The sequence below is a fragment of the Mustela nigripes genome, chromosome 1 (assembly GCF_022355385.1).
Source record: "Mustela nigripes isolate SB6536 chromosome 1, MUSNIG.SB6536, whole genome shotgun sequence".
Taxonomy (NCBI): Eukaryota; Metazoa; Chordata; class Mammalia; order Carnivora; family Mustelidae; genus Mustela; species Mustela nigripes.
In genome coordinates, this window is record NC_081557.1 from 32,677,961 (window position 1) to 32,696,806 (window position 18,846).

At 47.4% G+C, this 18,846-nt stretch overlaps 1 protein-coding gene and 1 pseudogene across 1 annotated transcript in view; both read right to left on the reverse strand.

The window, feature by feature from the left end:
* The window catches only part of LOC132021119 (RNA-binding protein with multiple splicing-like), a 34,066-nt pseudogene extending 18,773 nt beyond the window's left edge, over positions 1–15,293 (reverse strand).
* NAV2 (neuron navigator 2) overlaps positions 1–18,846 on the reverse strand; it is a 722,564-nt gene that overhangs the window by 533,598 nt on the left and 170,120 nt on the right. The gene's annotated exons all lie outside the window — the stretch shown is intronic.

The following is an 18,846-nucleotide window of genomic DNA, read 5'->3' on the forward strand; positions in this document are numbered from 1 at the left end:
GTACAGATGAGCTGCTGGAAGGAACTCTGTCCCTGGAGGCCACACCCACCTCAAATGCCAGTCTTTACACCACACAAGGGTCTCCCAGGGAAAGAGACTAAGATAGAGCACACATGTAGCAAATAATTCTGTGCGCTGCCATGACCAAACCAAGGTCCCCGGAGGCAGTGTTGAGACGCACATCTGCCCACCTTATGAAACCTTGCAGCAGGGGCCACTTGGGGCTGGACAGTAACGTGGCCCTCCTGGGAGCTCCCAATTATAAATGCCCACCTGGGCTAGGAGGGTTCCGCCGTGCAGCAGGCACTCGAGAAAGTAACCACAAGGCCCAGAGCAGCTTCACTTGGGGGAAGGGGTCTGAACACGGCAACCTCTCCATCCCGAATTGGCGTCACGGTCTCCTGTGCGGAAAGCAGGGTGGACAGGTGAAGAATCTAGCATTGACTATATTGTCTAGGCACGTGCTAGGTGTTCTACACAGGGGGACCCAGGTCGTTCTTGAAATCTATCGATGAGGCAGGTGTTAGGATTCCCATTCCCATCCTTTTGCTTTAAGTTGTTCGCAAGGATTTAAGCTGAGGGAGAGCCTGGGGGATTTGCCTGGGGTCTTGCAGCTAACAGGTGACGGAGTCAGGTTCACTCCAGCTCTGAGTGGCTCCAAAGCCAGGCCTCATCCTTACACTCAGTTGCCCACTCTGGCTTCCCAGGCTTTCTGCGCACTGTCTCCAGGAGGACAAGGTGGCCAGCTAAGCAGCCAGAGGGTGAGGAACTGGGAAGAGGCTGCAGAGTAAACCCCCCTTTCTTCCAAGAGTGGATTCTCTCCCCAACTCCAGCCATCAGCATAGACAAGAGCCTCCACTAAAATACAGTCACACAACTCCCAAATGGCTTCATTTCTCAGGTGTGGAATGGGGAGAGTGAACCCAGTCCAAGTCTTGACGGTCACTCAAAACACTGGGTTTCCAACCCTGCCTAACTAGGGTCCCAGAACCAGTGAGTGTCAGAGATAACAGATTTGAACCTGACCTTTACAGTGACCGCCATCTACACTGTCACCTCGGAAACCTGTGGCTGGCTTACATCATGGATCCCATTTTGCTCATATCGGAAACTCGCAGTAGAAAGAACTTAAGAGTTAGAGGGTCTGAAACCAAAGTCTATCTCCTTCTCACACCCCTTAAGTCACTTGGTTTAGAGGGCAGCCAGCTCTGCCCATGTCACTGCTACCTTGAAGAAGCAGTAATTCATTCATTCATTCAATCATTTATTCAGCAACCAGACATGTATCAAGCATTTACTATATACCAGGCACAGTACTGATCACTACGCACCTACAAGCCACTCGAGAAATCTTATCTAAATGAATGCATATAATGCAAATCATATGGCCATACTAGCGTGTTTAATTCACAAGATTTGGCCTGGAAGGACAAGAGAAGTAGTTTATGTTGGAACCACACTTTTTATAAGACGATAAAGTACGCTTGTGTCCATTATCATGCTTTTTAGATTATCCTTCAGCTTAACTTGAGAGCATGAGCCTGCAAACTCGAGAGGAAGAGGCAGTGACAAATAGCATTTAGTGCCACTGAGAGCTCAGCCTCCCAGCTGGCCACGGTAAGAGGGCAAGGAATAGAAAGAGAAATACTGCCGGATTACTCCTATGAATATGTCTTTAAGCCTGAAGGACTCTAGTTTGGGGAGGCAGGCTCAGCTAGATTAACTGACCTATGCGAGACCACACAGCCCAAAACGGCAAAACACCTGACTCCAGAGCCCATGGATTTTTAAAAAAATATTTTATTTATTTGTTTGAGAGAGAGAAGGCGAGCAGAGAGAGAGCAGGGAGGGATTGGGAGAGGGAGAAACAGACTCCCTGCTGAGCAGAGAGCCCAAAGCAGGGCTTGATCCCAGGACCTCTAGATCATGACCTGAGCCAAAGGCAGACGCTTAACCAACTGAGCCAACCAGGTGCCCAATCCCATGGATTTTAACTCCTACAGTGGGCCGAACTCTTATTTATTTATTTATTTGTTTGTTTGTTTAAATATTTTATTTACTTATTTGACAGACAGAGACCACAAGTAGGCAGAGAGTCAAGCAGAGAGAGAAGAGGAAGCAGGCTCTCTGCTGAGCAGAGAGCCAGACGCGGGGCTCGATCCCAGGACCCTGGGATCACGACCCAAGCCGAAGGCAGAGGCTTTAACCCACTGAGCAACCCAGGCGCCCCCCCTCCCCGCCCCAAACTCTTTTTAAAAAAGGAGCCCAAGTTGGGGAGGCTGTGCCAGTGGGATTAGGTGGGGTTTGTCGTGAGGATACAGGAAGCGCAGAGATGTCGTTGGGTGCAAGTAAACAGCATGCACAGTGATGTCTCAGCAATGGCAGTGGCCGCTGCCATGGTGGCTGGCGACACACGTCATCAGCAGCTCAGCCATGTTTCCTGGAATGTCAGAGATACATTTAGAAAGTACTTCCAGGAGGAAGGCCCTTTTCCAAAAGAGACAGATTTGACTACCTACAAGGTGGTCATTTTTATCATCATTCTCTAGACAAGGAAACGGCGCCTCTGGGAGGTCATTCAATTAACTGTTGGTCACACAGAGAGGAAACTGGGGAGTGGGCATTGGAACCCATAACTTTCTGACTTTCAAATACGCATTGCTTTATAGGACCCTCTTCTGAAGATGACCAAGAACAGAGGAAGGAATTCTTAGAATTCTTCCTCTAGTCGGGTGGTTCTCGAACTTTGGTGATTAGACCTGTGTTTAAGCAGCCACAAGAAAGTGTGGTAAAGCTACTGGAGAGGACAGGGAGGTGGGTTAGCTTCTCCTCAGAAGACCCAGGCAGCAGGAGAGGCAGGAAAGGCAAGGCGCAGGGTTGGAGGTGAGCAGGAGGCCAAGGAAGGGCTTGTGGTCCACGTTAGGTCACCTCCTGGCTCTGCCACTCAAACCTTAGGCAAACTTCCAGATCTTCCGAGCCTCAGTTTCTAGAATGGCAGCCCTACAGCTTTTGACAAGCGTGGCTCTGCTGATGATCTTAGTTGAGTTATGCTCCAGACATTGTTACAATGAAATGAGACCATCTATACGGAGAACCTTGGCACACAGCCCGGATCCTACTCGATGAACATCGGGTGTTCTTACCCAAAGCAGGAAGCAAAGTGTTTGAGAGCTCTGGAATGATCTTTCCTAAATGGACCAGCTCCCTCCCTCACTGCCTGTGAACTCCAAACAACTTCCTTAACCCTCTGTGACTTATTTCCTCACTCTTCAAAACAGGGAGAATGAGAGTCTCTACCTTAGAGGGTTAGTGTGAAGATCAGATAAGACATGCATACGAAATACCTTGCAGGGTATGGCAGGGCCCGAGTGTTCCTGAAAAGAGCCCACATTATTAGCACCAAATGGGGTCAAAGTTACTGAGAGCTGGCCAAGAGCAGGTAGGTCTGCGGGGTGAGAGAGTGAGCTCCCCGTCTGTGGCGGTGCTCAGCCAGAGGCTACAGACCATCTGTCAAGGGTAGGTGGAGAGGATTCCCATATGAGGTCAATGGCAGGGCTCGCTGACCTCTAAAACCCTGCCTGTCACTCCCATGCTGTGACTCTCAGTTTGAATTAATAGAGAAGACACTGACCCATCAGTCCGACACATCAGAGGTGGAGAAATTATTTCCTGGCTTAGTTTTAAAAATCAAAGCCCCTTTTCAGCCAAAGGCAATTACAGACTGATCCTCAGTAAGGCAGAAGCATATTTCAATTGAAAAATGGCATCTTCCTAGCCATTGCCATATGGAGCCAGGACACCAGGTGGCCAGGGCTGAGACCAATCACAGGGTCCAATTGGAACTAAATAAAATGACCCCCTGGAGGAAATGGCTCCAGCGAGGCCCACAAATCCCCATGACATGTCATTTTGGCATGTCCCACATCAGCCTGGACCTCGTGCTCTGCCTAACGCCTGAGGCTCAGTCCCTTCCCTCCAGTGGGACCAAGAGATGAGGGGCCTCAGCTGTGAGCGCATCCCAGAGTAGAGGAGGAGCCCCTGGGCACAGTGAAGCGGCCCTGGCCTCAGCCTGCTGCTGTAGAGAGCCCCAGGGACAGTCAAAATCACCCAGGGACCGTGCCACGGACTGCCAGCCCAGAGGTGGACCACAGGGCCCAACACTTTCATGTGTATGAAAACTCCAGCCCCGCTGAATGCCAGCTCCTTCTCTGGGCAGTAAAGTCTCAATACAGCCCAATAGCTCTCCTTCCCTATATCCTGGAGCAACTTGTCTTTTTCCCTTGTTATGGGAAATCGGGTCACATGTTTGCTGTAGAAGATGGGATTACAGCCACTGGAAGGTGGAGCTTTGTGCTGCTGCTGGAACACTATGAGAGGACGTGCCCCCCCCGGGGACCCCCCCCCCCCCCCCCCAATCCAAAGCAGCAGTCAGGAACTCTACCTCCACCTCTGGCTTAGGGCCTATGAGTGCAAGAGCGGGACCCAGTTAGGACTTCCTCTAGCTAGCGTCCCTGCATTGACCCAGTGTGGGCTAGCACTTAGGAAAACGTGATCTGGGTTGTGCAAAAAAGGATCCTCACTTGGAATGCACTGAGTTACACATTTCTTTCTTGCAGGACTTCTAGAACTTTTAATAAAGTAAAATGCATTGGGAATCTCCAAGAAAGGGATTGGGGTGGAGTGAGCAGGTATACTGCACATTCTCAGACTGGGTCTCAAGGAGTGTCTGGAGGGAAACACTAGCAGAACTTGGAGAGTGGTATTGGGACACTGACTAGCCCTGGAGGTCTGAAACTGTTCTATAGCTTACCAGAAGCCGGACTTACTTGAGCTTTGGTTTTACCTTGTTTAATGGGAACAATTATATTTACCCTGCAGAATTACCAGGAGCATTTGTAGCTAAATGCCTTAATGTCTACAGAAGACTTAGTGCCTGGGCTAGTAATAAGTGCTCAATAAATGGTTGTAACTTTTATTGTTGATACTGTTACAATTTCATCGTGAAGCATGAACTAGAAAAAGGGTTTTGGGTTTGTCTCTAGAAAGAGGGAGGAGAAGGAGTCTTGACTGCGACTTGGGGAGATGCCCCAGAGACAGGCTGCTCCTGGAGGTGGAGGACAGCAACCACAGAAGAAGGCAGGCCACGTCCTCCGTCCTGCAGCTCTGCAGCCTAACAAAGAAAGGGCTTTAGGGGCTCAGCCAGGCCCTTCATGGATGGTGGCTGGGAATAGCCAATCGTGTTTACCCCCTCAGTTGCTGGGAACAATTGTCCCTCTCAGATGGCCTATTGTCTCCAGTAACACAGGCACATAACTCCCATTGGCGCTGATGGGATTATGCGTTCCTATCAAGCAAGAAACAGAGCCCAGGCTTGGATAAGGGATGGGGGCGCAGTGGGTCCCCCTTGGCGACCTATCGCAATGTAGCCATTCGTTTGATTATCAGCTGAACACAGTTAGGCCTCTTTCAAGAGAACTATTCAACCCTGAGCATGTGTAGCCTGGCTGCTTCTTGATAACTTTTCAGGGAGTAGACTAATTGCATCAAATTTGGGATGCAGTAAAAAGGCTTCAAAATGCCAATGACATTAAATCTTGAATCAAAATGGCAGCTGATAATGGCTTTCCAAATGGCTGTGTTGTGTCTGTAGTCTTCAGTCTTTTTGCACCCACCCCCCACAAGAATGTTGAAAAAACATTTGTGAATTGTTAGACGGATTATCTAGAAGTTGTCATCACGCATGTACACAGTTTCCTTTGTGTTAATGGATAGGAAAAAACGCTATATGTTTTCTAAGATGAAACAGAAGTAGGTATCATTGGAATAAATATTTTAGGTTGTGATTTTAAAAAATAAGTTTGAACAACCTTCATAGAATAAAGCACGTCAAATAGAAAGGAAAGCACATATAAGTTTTACCCATGGATTTTACCAATATAGCTTGAAAGGAAATGGTAGTCTTGAAAAACATCCAAGTACCTTGAGAAGGTCAAGGTATCACCAACCTATACTGCTTTGTACGTTCTGGATTCAAGGTCTCTCAACACAAGCTCAATGACTTTATTTCCAGCACTATGCTTTGCCTATAACAGGAATATGCACAATGCAGGGAAAGGCAAGAAGTTCTGTGTTTAAGGTGCCCTGTTAATCATTAAAGATGACTTACTCTTGGGGTGCCTGGGTGGCTCAGTCATTAGGCATCTGCCTTCGGCTCAGGTCATGATTCCAGGGTCCTGGGATGGAGCCCCCACATTGGGCTCCCTGCTCAGCAGACAGCCTGCTTCTTCCTCTCCCCTCCCCCTGCTTGGGTTCCCCCTCTCTCTGTGTCTCTCTCTGTCAAATAAATAAATAAAATCTTTTTTAAAAATAAAAATAAAGAGATAACTTACTCCAAACTAACATTTCAACTTCTCCCTTTTATACCTCAGGTGGTCTGAAATCCAAGGGCAAAACATCCTAGTAAGATTTGGGATGAGAGGGTTTACTTGTTGTCAGGTGGGAGCAGAGCCTATGTGAACCCTTCTGGATAGCTTTCCTTCTTGGGCAGATCAGTCTTGGGAGAGTAGAAAGACAAGCTGAATGTCTGGAAATTGATGCTCTCCAAACGATGCATGCATACTTAGCCCTGGAAAAATCTTCACCCCAGCCTGAAGGTTAACTATCTCAATGAGACCCAGGACACAGAACTTGGAGAAACTTGTGACTTTTCAACAGTAAGGCTGCCTGGGTATCACAGAGACCCATACAGACTGGGGGCGGGGGAGAGGGAATGAATGACAAATGACACAGGGCTCTTATATTACATTTTATTCATATATTTAGCAAACGAATACCTTTCTATCTGTCAGGCACTATTCTAGATGTTGAGAATATTGTATTGAACAAGACAACATCATTGATATAATGGCCTTAATATCTAGTGGAAAGAAAATTTTTTTAAGGATTTATTTATTTGAGAGAGAAAGAGAGAGCACATACAAGAGGGGCAGAGGGAGAGGAGAGAGACTCTCCTCCCTACGTGGGGCTTGATGTCAATACACTGACCTCACAACCTGAGCCAAAACCTTGAGTCAGATGCTTAACCAAGTGTGTCACCCAGGTGCCCCAGGAAGATACATTTAAAAAAAGATACGTTTTTTTTTTAAAATGTCAGTATCTTAGTGGTGAATTGACACTATAGTTTTGCAAGTTTTGACACTTGGGGGAAACCGGATAACGGGTAAACAAGATCTCCCTGTATTATTTCCTACAGCAGCTTGTGAATTATTTCAAAATAAAAAGTTTAATTAGAAAATGGTAGACATTACATAAATAAAACACAAACCAACATGCACTATGACATGAAGCATAAGTATAAATAAGAATGCTGTAATTTGAAAATAAAACAGAGGACTGCACTAGGACATGAATGGTGAGGTTCCAAAGCTTGATTGGCCAGGAGAGATGATGCAGAAAAGGTCAGGGTTAAGCTGAAAGATAGACATGTGCCATGTGGGCCAGGCCACTCCAGAGAAGTCACAGCTTGACTGGGTTACTGGGCCTTAACCCAGGACCTTCCAATGTCAATGATATTTAGATATGGTAACCAAAAAGCAAAGAGGGATTCTTCAATGGGCTGAGATGCTCTATAATTTTCTCATCAAACCTACCGCCGAGCACAAATGTTGCAGAAGGGACAGTGAGGTAGGGGACCTGGTCTGGGTTCTGGCCCCTTCCCTGAGAAGACTCAAAACTTCGCCAAGTTGCTAATTCCTCTGGAACTCAGGAGCTTTCCCTGCAAAATGCAACCTCCAGGCAAGTTCTTTCACATACCTTTTCCCTCCCAATCCTCACAGCACCCCATGAGGGAGGTGCTATCATTATTTTCACATACCCACAGACATAGAATTGCCGAGGCCACATAAAAAAATGGCAAAATCAGGACTTGAGCCCAGCTCTGTTTGACTTGAAAAAGGCGCTTGGACTAGATCTGATATAAATGGGAGTTTGTGTCCAGAGTTCAAGAAAGCCAGGCTGGAGATGGATGGCAAATGCGACCATATCCAGAATTCACTGAAGAGCAGGAAGAAAAGAGGGAGTCAACTTGCTAGCTGATGACATATGACCCCTTCTAAAGCCCCAGAATGAAACCACCAGCCTCAATGGCTTCGCCAGGAGAAGCCAAGCAGCAGCAGGGGTAGGGTGCATGGAGAGAAAGGGTATTTGGGCGATGGGTGTGAATCCAGGCTCCACTCTTTGTCAGGTTGTGTGCCTTGCTTGGGTAAGTCACTTACTCACCCTGAGTCCCCTGTCCTCAGCTGTAAAAGGGGGGTGACAAATAGACCTAATTATAAACCTGCCCCATGAAGTTTTGGGAAGTTAGCTTAGAACATCAGCTGGCACCGTCTGGATAGTCTCTCCTCATGTTGGATGCTCTTATTATGATTAGTATTATATGGTGTTGGTACTGTTGCTGTTATTATCGGGTGGGTGAAAATTAAATAAATACTGTATGAAGCAGCACCCACACTAGCATCCTTACAAGATTCTATGGGTTTTTATTTTCTTTAACTTGGACATTATCGTTTTATTTTTCCAGCCTTATTGAGCTAAAATAGACATTTACCATTGTCTAAGTTTAAGGAGTACAATTTCATTATTTGACATCTGTGTGTATTGCCACATGATACCGGCATAAGTCCACTTAGCATCTCCATCATCTCGCCTGGTTACATTTTGCATGTGTGTGTGGTGTGATCTGCTCTCTTCACAACTAATACACAATACCACATTGTTACCCGTAGTTACCACCTTGTCCGTCACATCCCCAGGACTTTCTCATCTTAGAACTGGAAGTTTGTATGCTCTGACCCCCTTCACTCACTTATTCCCCCCCTGCCCCCCCCCCCCCCCCCCCCACTTCTGGTAACCACCAGTCTGTGCTCAATCTCTACAAGTTTGGTTTCTTCAGATCCCACATGTAAGTGAAATCATAAAGTATTAGTATTTGTCTGACTTCCTTCACTTAGCATAACGCTCTCAAGGTCCATCCATGGTGTTACAAATGGCAGGATTTCCTTCTTTTTTATGGCCAAATAATTTCCCTGTGTGTGTCTTTGTGTACCACATTTTCTTTACCCATTCTTCCATCAATAAACACTTGGGCTGTTTCCATATTGTAAACAATGTTGCAGTGAACATGGGAGAGCAGACATCCTTTCAGGTAAGTGTTTTCATTCCCCTTGGATAAACCCCCAAGAGTGGAGTCACTCAGTCATTCGCTAGTTCTATTTCTAATTTTTTTGAGGGACTTCTGTACTGTTTTCCATAGTGGCTGCCCCAATTGCATTCCCACCAATGGTGCAAAGTGTTCCCTTTTCTCCACATCATCACCAGCGCTCATTATCTCTTGTCTTTTTGTGAATAGCCATTTTAACAGGTGTGAGGTGATAGCTCATTGTGGTTTTGATTTGCATTTCCCTGATGGCTAGTGTTGTTGGTCCACTGGCTTTTTTCTTCAACACAAATGAAAAGTTGTTACTAGACCCCTAGGGACTCCTTTTAAAATCTCCTTCCCACCATGAACCTTGCAATTTGAAAGCCATTGTCTCCTATAACAAGTCAATTTTTGAAAGGTAATTAATTAATGTTTCCATTTTTCATTAATCAAGGCTCTGTACAATTGCCAATCCAAACTCCTGCTCTCCAGGAAATAATCAGTTTCCATGCTCGCCAGTTATAACTTTTGTCAAAAGCAAAGACATCTGTGCCCAAGTACACGTCCCTACAATCTGACTAGGATGAAGTAGAAGATACCAGCTGGGTTTTGGGGAATGCTAAAAAGGGCTCCCAGTAGCCACTGCCATCATCCTAAAGCCCAAGGACACTAACCTGAAAACATGGGATAACCTTAGACCTAAACTCCTAGAATCTAGGTCAGGGCCTAGGCTAGGGATCACGTCTAGATTCTGCCACTAACTGCATGTAAGACCTGGGAGAGGTCACTTAACTCTTCCATGGTTCAGTTGGAATACCATTGACCTTGGAAAGTGCATAAGGGTTAGTAGTAGGTACTGAACAAATATCAAATCTCTAATTTGTTTCCCAAACTTTAGTGAGTAATACAACAACTGGAGGATCTTGTCAAAATGCAGATCCTTTCCATGTGTGGTCTGGGGACAGAGATTTTGTAGTTGTATCATGAACCCAAGTGAGCTAATGGTGCTACTGATCCCTGGACCACAGCTAGAGTAGTAATGGTCTAACACACCCTCCAGAGGGGGTCTTAAAAGACAGGTCAGAGGGGTTGGATCTAGGAGATCCTAGCTCTAAAGCAGCCAGCATGATGCAGTAAAGAGAAAGAAGTCCTTGACACTGAACGGACCTTGATTTTAATACCAGTGGACCTCTTGGCATCTGGGTCACATTAGGGAAGTTGGTTAATTTCACCAAGACTTGGCTTTCTCTTTTGGAGACTGGAGACAAAACTGTCTATACCTCATTAGATGGCTTGATATAGTACCAGGCACCATGCACATAGAGCCCCTAACGTAGGACTTGGCACATAATAGATGCCCAGAAAATGTTAGTCTCTACTGATTGCCTAATCTTCAACTACTGGTAATCTTCAACTACTATTTGTGACCTGAATCAGGTTACTTAACATTTCTTGGCCTGGGGTTGAAGCCTGTGAGCTACCCTGCCAGCTTTTCTGCTTCTGTTTTCCTAGTTATGATCCTGGGTCCTAATATATCTGTGAACACTGCCTCTGGTCCTTCCTCAAAGTAAGTATCAAGGGGTCAACACTCCTGACCTCAGGGACACATATGTCGTGTGCTTGCCTGGGGCCCAGCTGAGCAGCAAGAAGATCGATCTGCATGTTGTTGGGAGTTGAGAACCCTAATTCTCAAACTCCTGATTTGGGCCCATTGTACCTTAAATGTCAATATGGAATGGAGTTTGGCTCAGAAATGATGAGCCTCGATGATCAAAGGAGGTGGATGAAACTGCTGAGATATAATTTATTAATAAGAGATAAAGAGAATGTTAATTAGGGCAGAGCTTGCAAGACAGCAAATTCCCAAAGTAAAACTTTAAGGAATGCTCAAATGATTACCATTTTAATTAAAAGTATATCACCCATGCAAATGGCAAGCCACCCCTTCTCCAGGGGTGCAAGCCATCTGAAATGCAGATCTAGCTGCATCTTCCAGAGGGCCAGAGGCTCTCAGCTGCTCAGCTTAGGCTGAGCTGTAGTCCCCACCCGATCCTCACCTAGGTGTCTATTACCTGTCAGGAGTGGGGGATCCTCCTCTATGCCCCGTGCCCTTTCTTTGAGGGGTGAAGTGCGGCCATATCTCCCGCCACTACAGCTTGCTATAATAGATGCTCTGGGACCTAGGATGCACACAACCTCCCCTCACCTCCCTTTTCCTTCTAGCAACCTCCTACCGGTTCTCCCTGGTTCCCATCTCACCTGCTGTTCCCACCGCTGCCTGAGCCATCTTGCTAAGATGCTAATCTATCACATCCCTTGCCCATTTGGAAAACCTCCAATATGTCCTTGTTAACCACACCAGGAGGAATAGCGAGGAGCTCCCAAGTCCTTACTGTTCGCCAGGCACTGTACTAAGCACTCATTTTACTTTCACAACAACCCAACAAGACGAATGTGAATCCCGCTTCAAAAATGAGAAAATAGAGGTTAAAAGATGTGACATTTCTGGGACAGTCACATAGTTCGGTCGTGTCAGAGTAAGGATTTGAACCAAGGTCTGAGATGAACTTCAAAGCCTACGTTCTTAAGCTTTAGCTTATGCTGCCTTGGTGGCTCCTTTTTGCTATGGGGTAGGGTGACAGTATCCTCATTTGAGAGTCAGGGCCTCTCGGAGTTGGCCTCAAGTACTCCACACCCTCACCTTCCCCCACCCTCATGGCAGACATTAGATGGGTACTCTTCCAGCACAGAGCTTTGTGTTATGTTCCTTCCCTGGCCCCTGGGTGTCACCCATGATCCCCTGTATCCCCGTGACTAGGTAGGGACTGTGCATTCCCCCTTTCCCTCTAACTACCTCCCCAGAGGTCTTTCTTCACCTGCCAGGCAGGTTTACCTGTTGATCCCTTTCCATGCCCCCGTACCTCCCTATCCTCACTTCATTGCTCTCCCTCCACGAGGCACCTAGTTCCCAGGAGGTGGGCACTGCGCTCTTCACCGTGACGTCCTCAGCCCCTAGCACAGTGCCTGGCACAGAGGAGATGTTCAGTAAGTGCTCGCCCAAACCGTTCAACCCACAGTGAGCCATGCACCGCAGTTGGCACTGCAGATATAGCAAGGAACAGACTAGCCCAGGTCTCTGTCCTTGGGAAGCTTACAGTCTAGTGGGGGAGGAATGTAAGAAACAAATAAGCAAATTAATAAATAAGATGATACCAGAGGGTGGAAAATGCTGAAGCAGAGAGCTACAGTGAGTTGTAACAGGAATGACCACCAAGGAGGGCCCACAAGATGGCGCAACATGAGTAGAGACATGAATGATGAGAAGGAGATGCATAGCTGGGGAGGTCAATAAGTGCAAATGTCCTGAGGTGGGAACACGTTTGGTGTGCTCGAGGATAAGCAGAAGGTACCTGGCAGGGATGGAGAGGCGTGAGAGAAAGCACCAGTCCCAGAGAAGCTTTCACTGTGAGGTGGCTCCAGAGGACAATTGTTAAAAGGACAGGGAGAACCTGGTTACACTGGAGCCCAGCTTTCACCCAGCCCCGTGGCCACACGCCACAGGCAGAATTCTCAGGAAGTCCCCAGGACAGGCAAGCAAGCAGGTAGCTGATCTTTTTAGGAGGGTGAGGAAATTGTTCACATTAATGGTTCTTAATGCTGGGGAAGAGGCTGGTGCAGTTTTGCTCCTCGGGCAACATTTGGCAATGTCTGAAGATATTTTTTGTTGTCCCATCTGAGGTGGAGGTGGGGTGCTACCAGCGTCTAGTGGGTAGAGTTGAGGGGGGCTGCAGAACATCCTACAATGCCCAGGATGGTCCCCCAGTGCCAAGATTTACACTATAACCCTCACGCGAAGGGTTGACAGCAACTGACTCTGGTCAGCTCTGTGACTAGGCCTAAGCCAACAGCCAGCTCTGTCCCCTCACTCAAACTCACTCCAATCTACTTTTTCCCTCCCACCTCCTGCTCAAGGAATCATCTCATGGAAACAGAGAACACCAAGTAACCTTTGCCAACCTCTCTCTGATCAAGGGAACACCATTCAGCACCACTCTCTGTGGACACCAGCCCTCGACATGCAAAAACATGGTCTAAGAGAGCACTGGACTCAGTCCACAGGATTCGGTATGAGTTACCTCCACACCCAGTGTCAGCTGTCTCTCTCTCTCTCTCGACCTTTCCAGGAGACACTCCATTTCCCATAAGAGCATAGGAGGCCCTGAAACAAATTCCCTTCCCCATTTCTGTGTGCCAATACCCTGAAGTTCATTTGTTATATTACAGGAAGGGGCTGCCCATGGGCTCTGACCGGGGTGCGATGAAGTTTAGTTTGAGAATTATGTGTCAGTGCCACACATCAGAGACAGGAGGCTTGGTGGAATCCAGAGACCTAGGCTTTTTTTTTTTTTTTTTTTTTTTTTAAGACGCTATTAATCTATTTGGGAGAGAGAAACAGACTCACTCTCTTCTCCTGAGGGGGCCCCCTATGCAGGGCTTGATCTCATGACCTTGGGATCATGACCTGAGCTGAAAACAGATGCTTAACTGACTGAGCCACCCTGGTGCCCCTGGAGCCCTTTAAATACCCTGCTTTGCAGCCTGGCTCTACCACCAGAAATGGCCTGAGTGCTTCTCCACCTCAGCTACCTGAGGTGGAAATGAGACTAATAATACACGTCCTCTGAATGATCTTTATATATATATATATAATGTGTATATATATATATACGTACATATAGTATAGATATTACATCATATATATATACACATATATATACAGTAGAAGAGTAAAATATTTTTATTATATTTTATTTCTTTTAGAAAAACAGATGCCTGATAGAGACTGTGTCCAAGTCTTGAAGGGATCCAACCTGGGCAATTTTGTAGAACAGCTTGAGAACAACAGCCACCCCTGAAGACCGCATTAATACCCACAAGACAGATTGCAGCCGGCATCACACACCTGGAAAGTGCATGCAGCAGACCTGGTGGAACCTTCCAGGCCAGAGAAGTCACCTCAGAGGGAGGGAGCCAGTACATCCGGGCATGCGGTGAGGCAGGACAAGTGAAAGTCCTGCGGAGAGCGAGGGCTAACTCTGCTGGCTACAGAGTGTAGCCAGGTGCCCACATATCGGGGCTCCGGGGGTGAAGTGCAGGTATGTAGACTCAGATGGCTCCCTGGCAATGAGCTGAGCGAGGTACAGTGCTGGGCAGAGGACTACTGGGGCTCAGAGCCCCACTAACGTGTTCTCGGCCATCTTCGTGTTTGCCTTAGCCAACTCTGGCTGTAGTGCTTAAGGAATTTCAGGATCAAAGTGGATGCCATTCAAAGCATTCTTTGGAACTTCTGTTCTGAGCAGCTGTCAAAACTGACAAAACCTACGGACTGCTTAGATGTCAGCTTTCTAAGAGAACCCCCGTGGCCCTTCAACGGTCTGAAAAGCAGCTAGAGCTCCCGAAATGTGATACCCAGAGGGAGACCACTGACAAACAGGGTCCAGACAGGTTTTTGGGTTCTGGGCCCTCTGACCTTCCTCAAGATGACTAAATCATTGTTTATGATGATTAACACTTATATAAATTGCCTCTCAGACGCTCAAAGTGTGGCAGCTAGTGTTGATTTCACAATGCTGGAGCAGGAACAGGGCTCAGGGGTTCCTGTGTCCAATCTTCGTTTGTAGGTGCAGGAACGGAGGCCCAGAAAAAGAAGAGACTGTCTGTGTTCTGGGTTTGAGGAGGGTAGAGCAGACATCATAGGCATGTATCGCTGATGAGGAAACTGAGGCCAAGCCTGACCCCAGGTGAGCCTTCCTGGATGGCAGGTGCTGGGTTATGTCGTGTGTTGTATCCAAGGCCTTGATTCTGACCTTCACACCCTCAGACTGAAGCTTCTCCCTGGGATGGTCTCAGTGGCATCTGCCTATAAAGAAGAGGTTTACCTGCCTGACTGCATTTGGCTGGAACAGGATGCGCATGTGCCTGCTTGAAACACTGCTGGCCAGTGGGCGGAGTCTTTTTACTTCCCTTTCTTTCTCTTCTCTCTGGGTTCCATCACTCCCCCAGTGATTTCATTACCTTCCATCACCTTTAGTACCATCTCTACAATGGAAACTCCCAAACTCACTATATCCTGTTGATTCCAAGACACATTTTAATATCTTTGAAGTTGGGATGTGCCCTAGTTTAACTGGCAGTGTGTTTTCGTAGTAGTACATAAAATGACAGTGGTCTCCCAATCGGGGGCATCTTCTATCTGATGAAATATGGTACGTATTTACTGCAGAACACCCTCTGAATTCCAGACTCATAAATCACAATGGTTTTTCAACATCTCCCTTTGGGATGGGGAATAAACACCTCCAACACAAATCATAAAATTGAATTCCTGACCTTCTGGCCTGCCCTATCTCAGCAACCAGCAATTCCATCCCTGCAGTCATTCAGGCCAAAGTCTGGGAGTCACCCTTGACCCCCACTTTCTTTCCCAATCTACCTCCAATCTATCAACAAGTTTCACTGAGTCACTTCAGAATAAATCCTGAATCCACCCACCTCCCACTGATTCACCACCACTGCCCTGATCCAAGCCACACTGGTCCCTCACTGGATTCTAGCAATCACCACCACTCTCGGTCCTGGAACTGCCCTGACCCCCTGCAGTCTCCACTCAGGGAGCAGCCAGAGGGGTCCTGTGGTTAAGACAGGACCACCCCAGCTCCCTGACCCCTGCCTCACTACTCTGTTTAATTTTTAAAATAACTTATAATTGGCTGAAATTATACATAGTTACCACTTTCTGCATTTATTGTCTATTTTCTCCGGTGGAATGTGAGCCCCGCGAAGGCATGGATTTTTGTCTCTGATGTTCAGTGACTAATCCCTACCCTCTGGACCAATGCCTGGCATGCAGTAGGTACTCCGTAAATATTGCTTGAATGAATTCTTTCCCGCAGGATGATGCTTTTGAGTTAGCACTGAAGTCAGACCAACCTGGGTTCAAATTCCGAATCTACCGCCTTGTGGCTGTGTGACTTGGGAAATTCATTCAGACTGTCTGAACACGTCTTCCACACGACGGGGATGAGAACACTACCTCTCGGGGCTGATGGAGGCTTCAAAGAGTAAAGGTTCACAACGTATCCTCATCGGGCCTCACACTCAGCAGGTCTTCCCCTGTCTTTTATTTCTAGTATTACTATTGTATTCCAACCTCTAGAGCAAGAGCAGCTCTGAGGCTTGTCACCAAAGCTGGGCACACGTTAGGCAGAGGTGAGCCCAGCTGTGTGTGTGTGTGTGTGTGTGTGTGTGCACTTGGTGGGCGGGAGGGCAGGCTGGGATTCCTGTCCCTGCGATGTCATACATCAGCAGCCCGACCTCGGGGGAGCTATCTCACCCCTCTGAGCTGCGGTGTTCTCACGCATGAAGAGGAGATAATGATCACATCTATTTTCTATGATTGTTAGGAGCATTTCTGGCGCAAGCACAGAGCACATGGCAAATTCTAAGCAAATATTAACTCACGTTATTACCACCGAACTAGCTTCTCCCACAAACGCAATGCTCACTGCCTGGGCCCTGATGCCCCAGGCGGAGCTCTGAACTCCAGCTTAGCCTGCCTTCCTGCTGCCACACAGGGTGGAAGGAGCTTACAGTCCCTTTCCTGTAACCACAATAATCCCCAGAGAGACAACCACAGGGCGCCCAGCCCTATCCCGAGGCAGTCCCCACACCTGCCTCCTTGCCAAGGTGGCCAAATGCTAATGCTGGGCTCTGGTCCTCCTGCCTGTGACCTCTGACCATTCCCAGCAGCGACCTGGTGAGGGTGGTCCTCCTGCTGCCACCAGCGTGCTTTGCTGGGCTCAGGACTTCCGCGGGAAGAAGGGCAGTGGGGAGGGAGCCTCTTGAGTTTTCCATTCTCAATGTTCCGCATGACCTTCCAGCAACTTCTACATAGGCAGCAAGGGAGCTCAATGGTAGAAAGCAGATCTTTTTTTTTTTCCCTTTCTCTCAAGAAACACTATTGTTCCACTTGAAATTATCTTCCTCACTGGAACCCCAGTGACTCAGAAGCCAAAACAGCCATTCAAAGCAGGGTGTCCCCCAATCTCATCACCTGACCCCTGAGTGATTTCAGGAGGTTAGACAAAGTGGGAGAGACCCAGGGCAAGGGGGCACTGCAACCCACAACCTGCCCCCACCCCAGGATCCCACCCTACCCCAGCCACCACCCTAGGGAAGGCCCATTTGTTCCCCTGTGTGGGAGCTCCGGCGGGGGAATCAGCCAGGAAATGTTCCTGCACTCCTGCGGCTTACATTCAGAGAGCAGAGATGGGCCATACAGGAAGATACAAAGACATAAACAAGGGAATTTCCATGAAGGCAAGAACTCTGAAGGAAAAGAAAAAAGGTCAGGACACCTGGATGGTTAAGCAATTGCCTTTGGCTCAGGTCATGATCCTGGAGTCCCGGGACTGAGTCCCACATCGGTCCCCCTGCTCGGCAGGGAGTCTGCTTCTCCCTCTGACCTCTCCCCTCTCATGCTCTCTCTCTCTCATTCTCTCGCTCTCTCTCAAATAAATAAGTAAAATCTTTAGAAAGAAAAAAAAAAGGTGACGTGTTAGAGAATTATTGGAGCTGGTGAGGGTCTCAGCTGCCACTTTGGAAAGGGTGGTCTAGGAGGACCTCCCTGAGGAGGTGACATTTCCATATCCCTCACTTAAGTGCACACTCCCTTGAGGTCAGGGAGTTGTGTGTATCCCCACACAAACCTAGTGCCCAGCGAGACCTCGGGGATCCACACCACATGTTAAACACTGACATCAGCAAATGCAGTGAGATGCAGCTGTCTGGAGACCTCAGTGCACTTAACCTTGTGACTAATTCAGTAACGTCAGCTTGCGCTTTCTGAGCCTCAATCCAAGAAACAGGCTACTGTGAAGTCTTAATGTGTTGCCAACAAGATGAGAAAAGTGAAGACAGTGTTGGGACTTCTCATACAAAAATCTGAATCCATTTAGCGTAAAGTTCTGCTGTTTACACTGAGATTACAAGGTGTTTGAGTGTGTGTATATGTACACGTATGCACACACATGTGTATGTGTGTGTGCTAAGAAGTCCTTTCTTTTATGAAATGATGGAAGTGTTCCTTTTTTGAGTTTCTTTTTTCTTCAATGTCCTTACTTTGCAGAATAAGTTTCTTCCCATTCTTTTTTTTTTTTTTTGTCTTTTAATTTTTTTATTTTTTATAAATCTTAAAAGATTTTATTGGTCTGCAAAATCCAAAGACACGGGAACCACTTGTTTTCCTAGCCTTTTTACTTGGCAGCCTCGAGGTTAAAGGAAATAGGCTCTGTTCTGCAGGGCAATGGTAAATGCTCCTGGAGGGCCTCTGTGCACCTGCCAGGTTTGTCCCCAATTCGGGGCTTCAGGCCTCAGGAAGGCAGACTGTGCATGTGAGAAATACAGTCCTTGGCAGGCTGAGCGAAGGACAGAATAAAAGATGTGACCCTGTGCGCTGCCCCTACATTGTGAAACACTCATTATTGTTACAAATTGCAAGGGAGGGGAAAATGCCCAGAGCCCACCATGGCAGACTGATAGTGGCTCATGCCGAAGGTCTTCCTCGAATCCATCTCCTTCTTGTTTTCTCG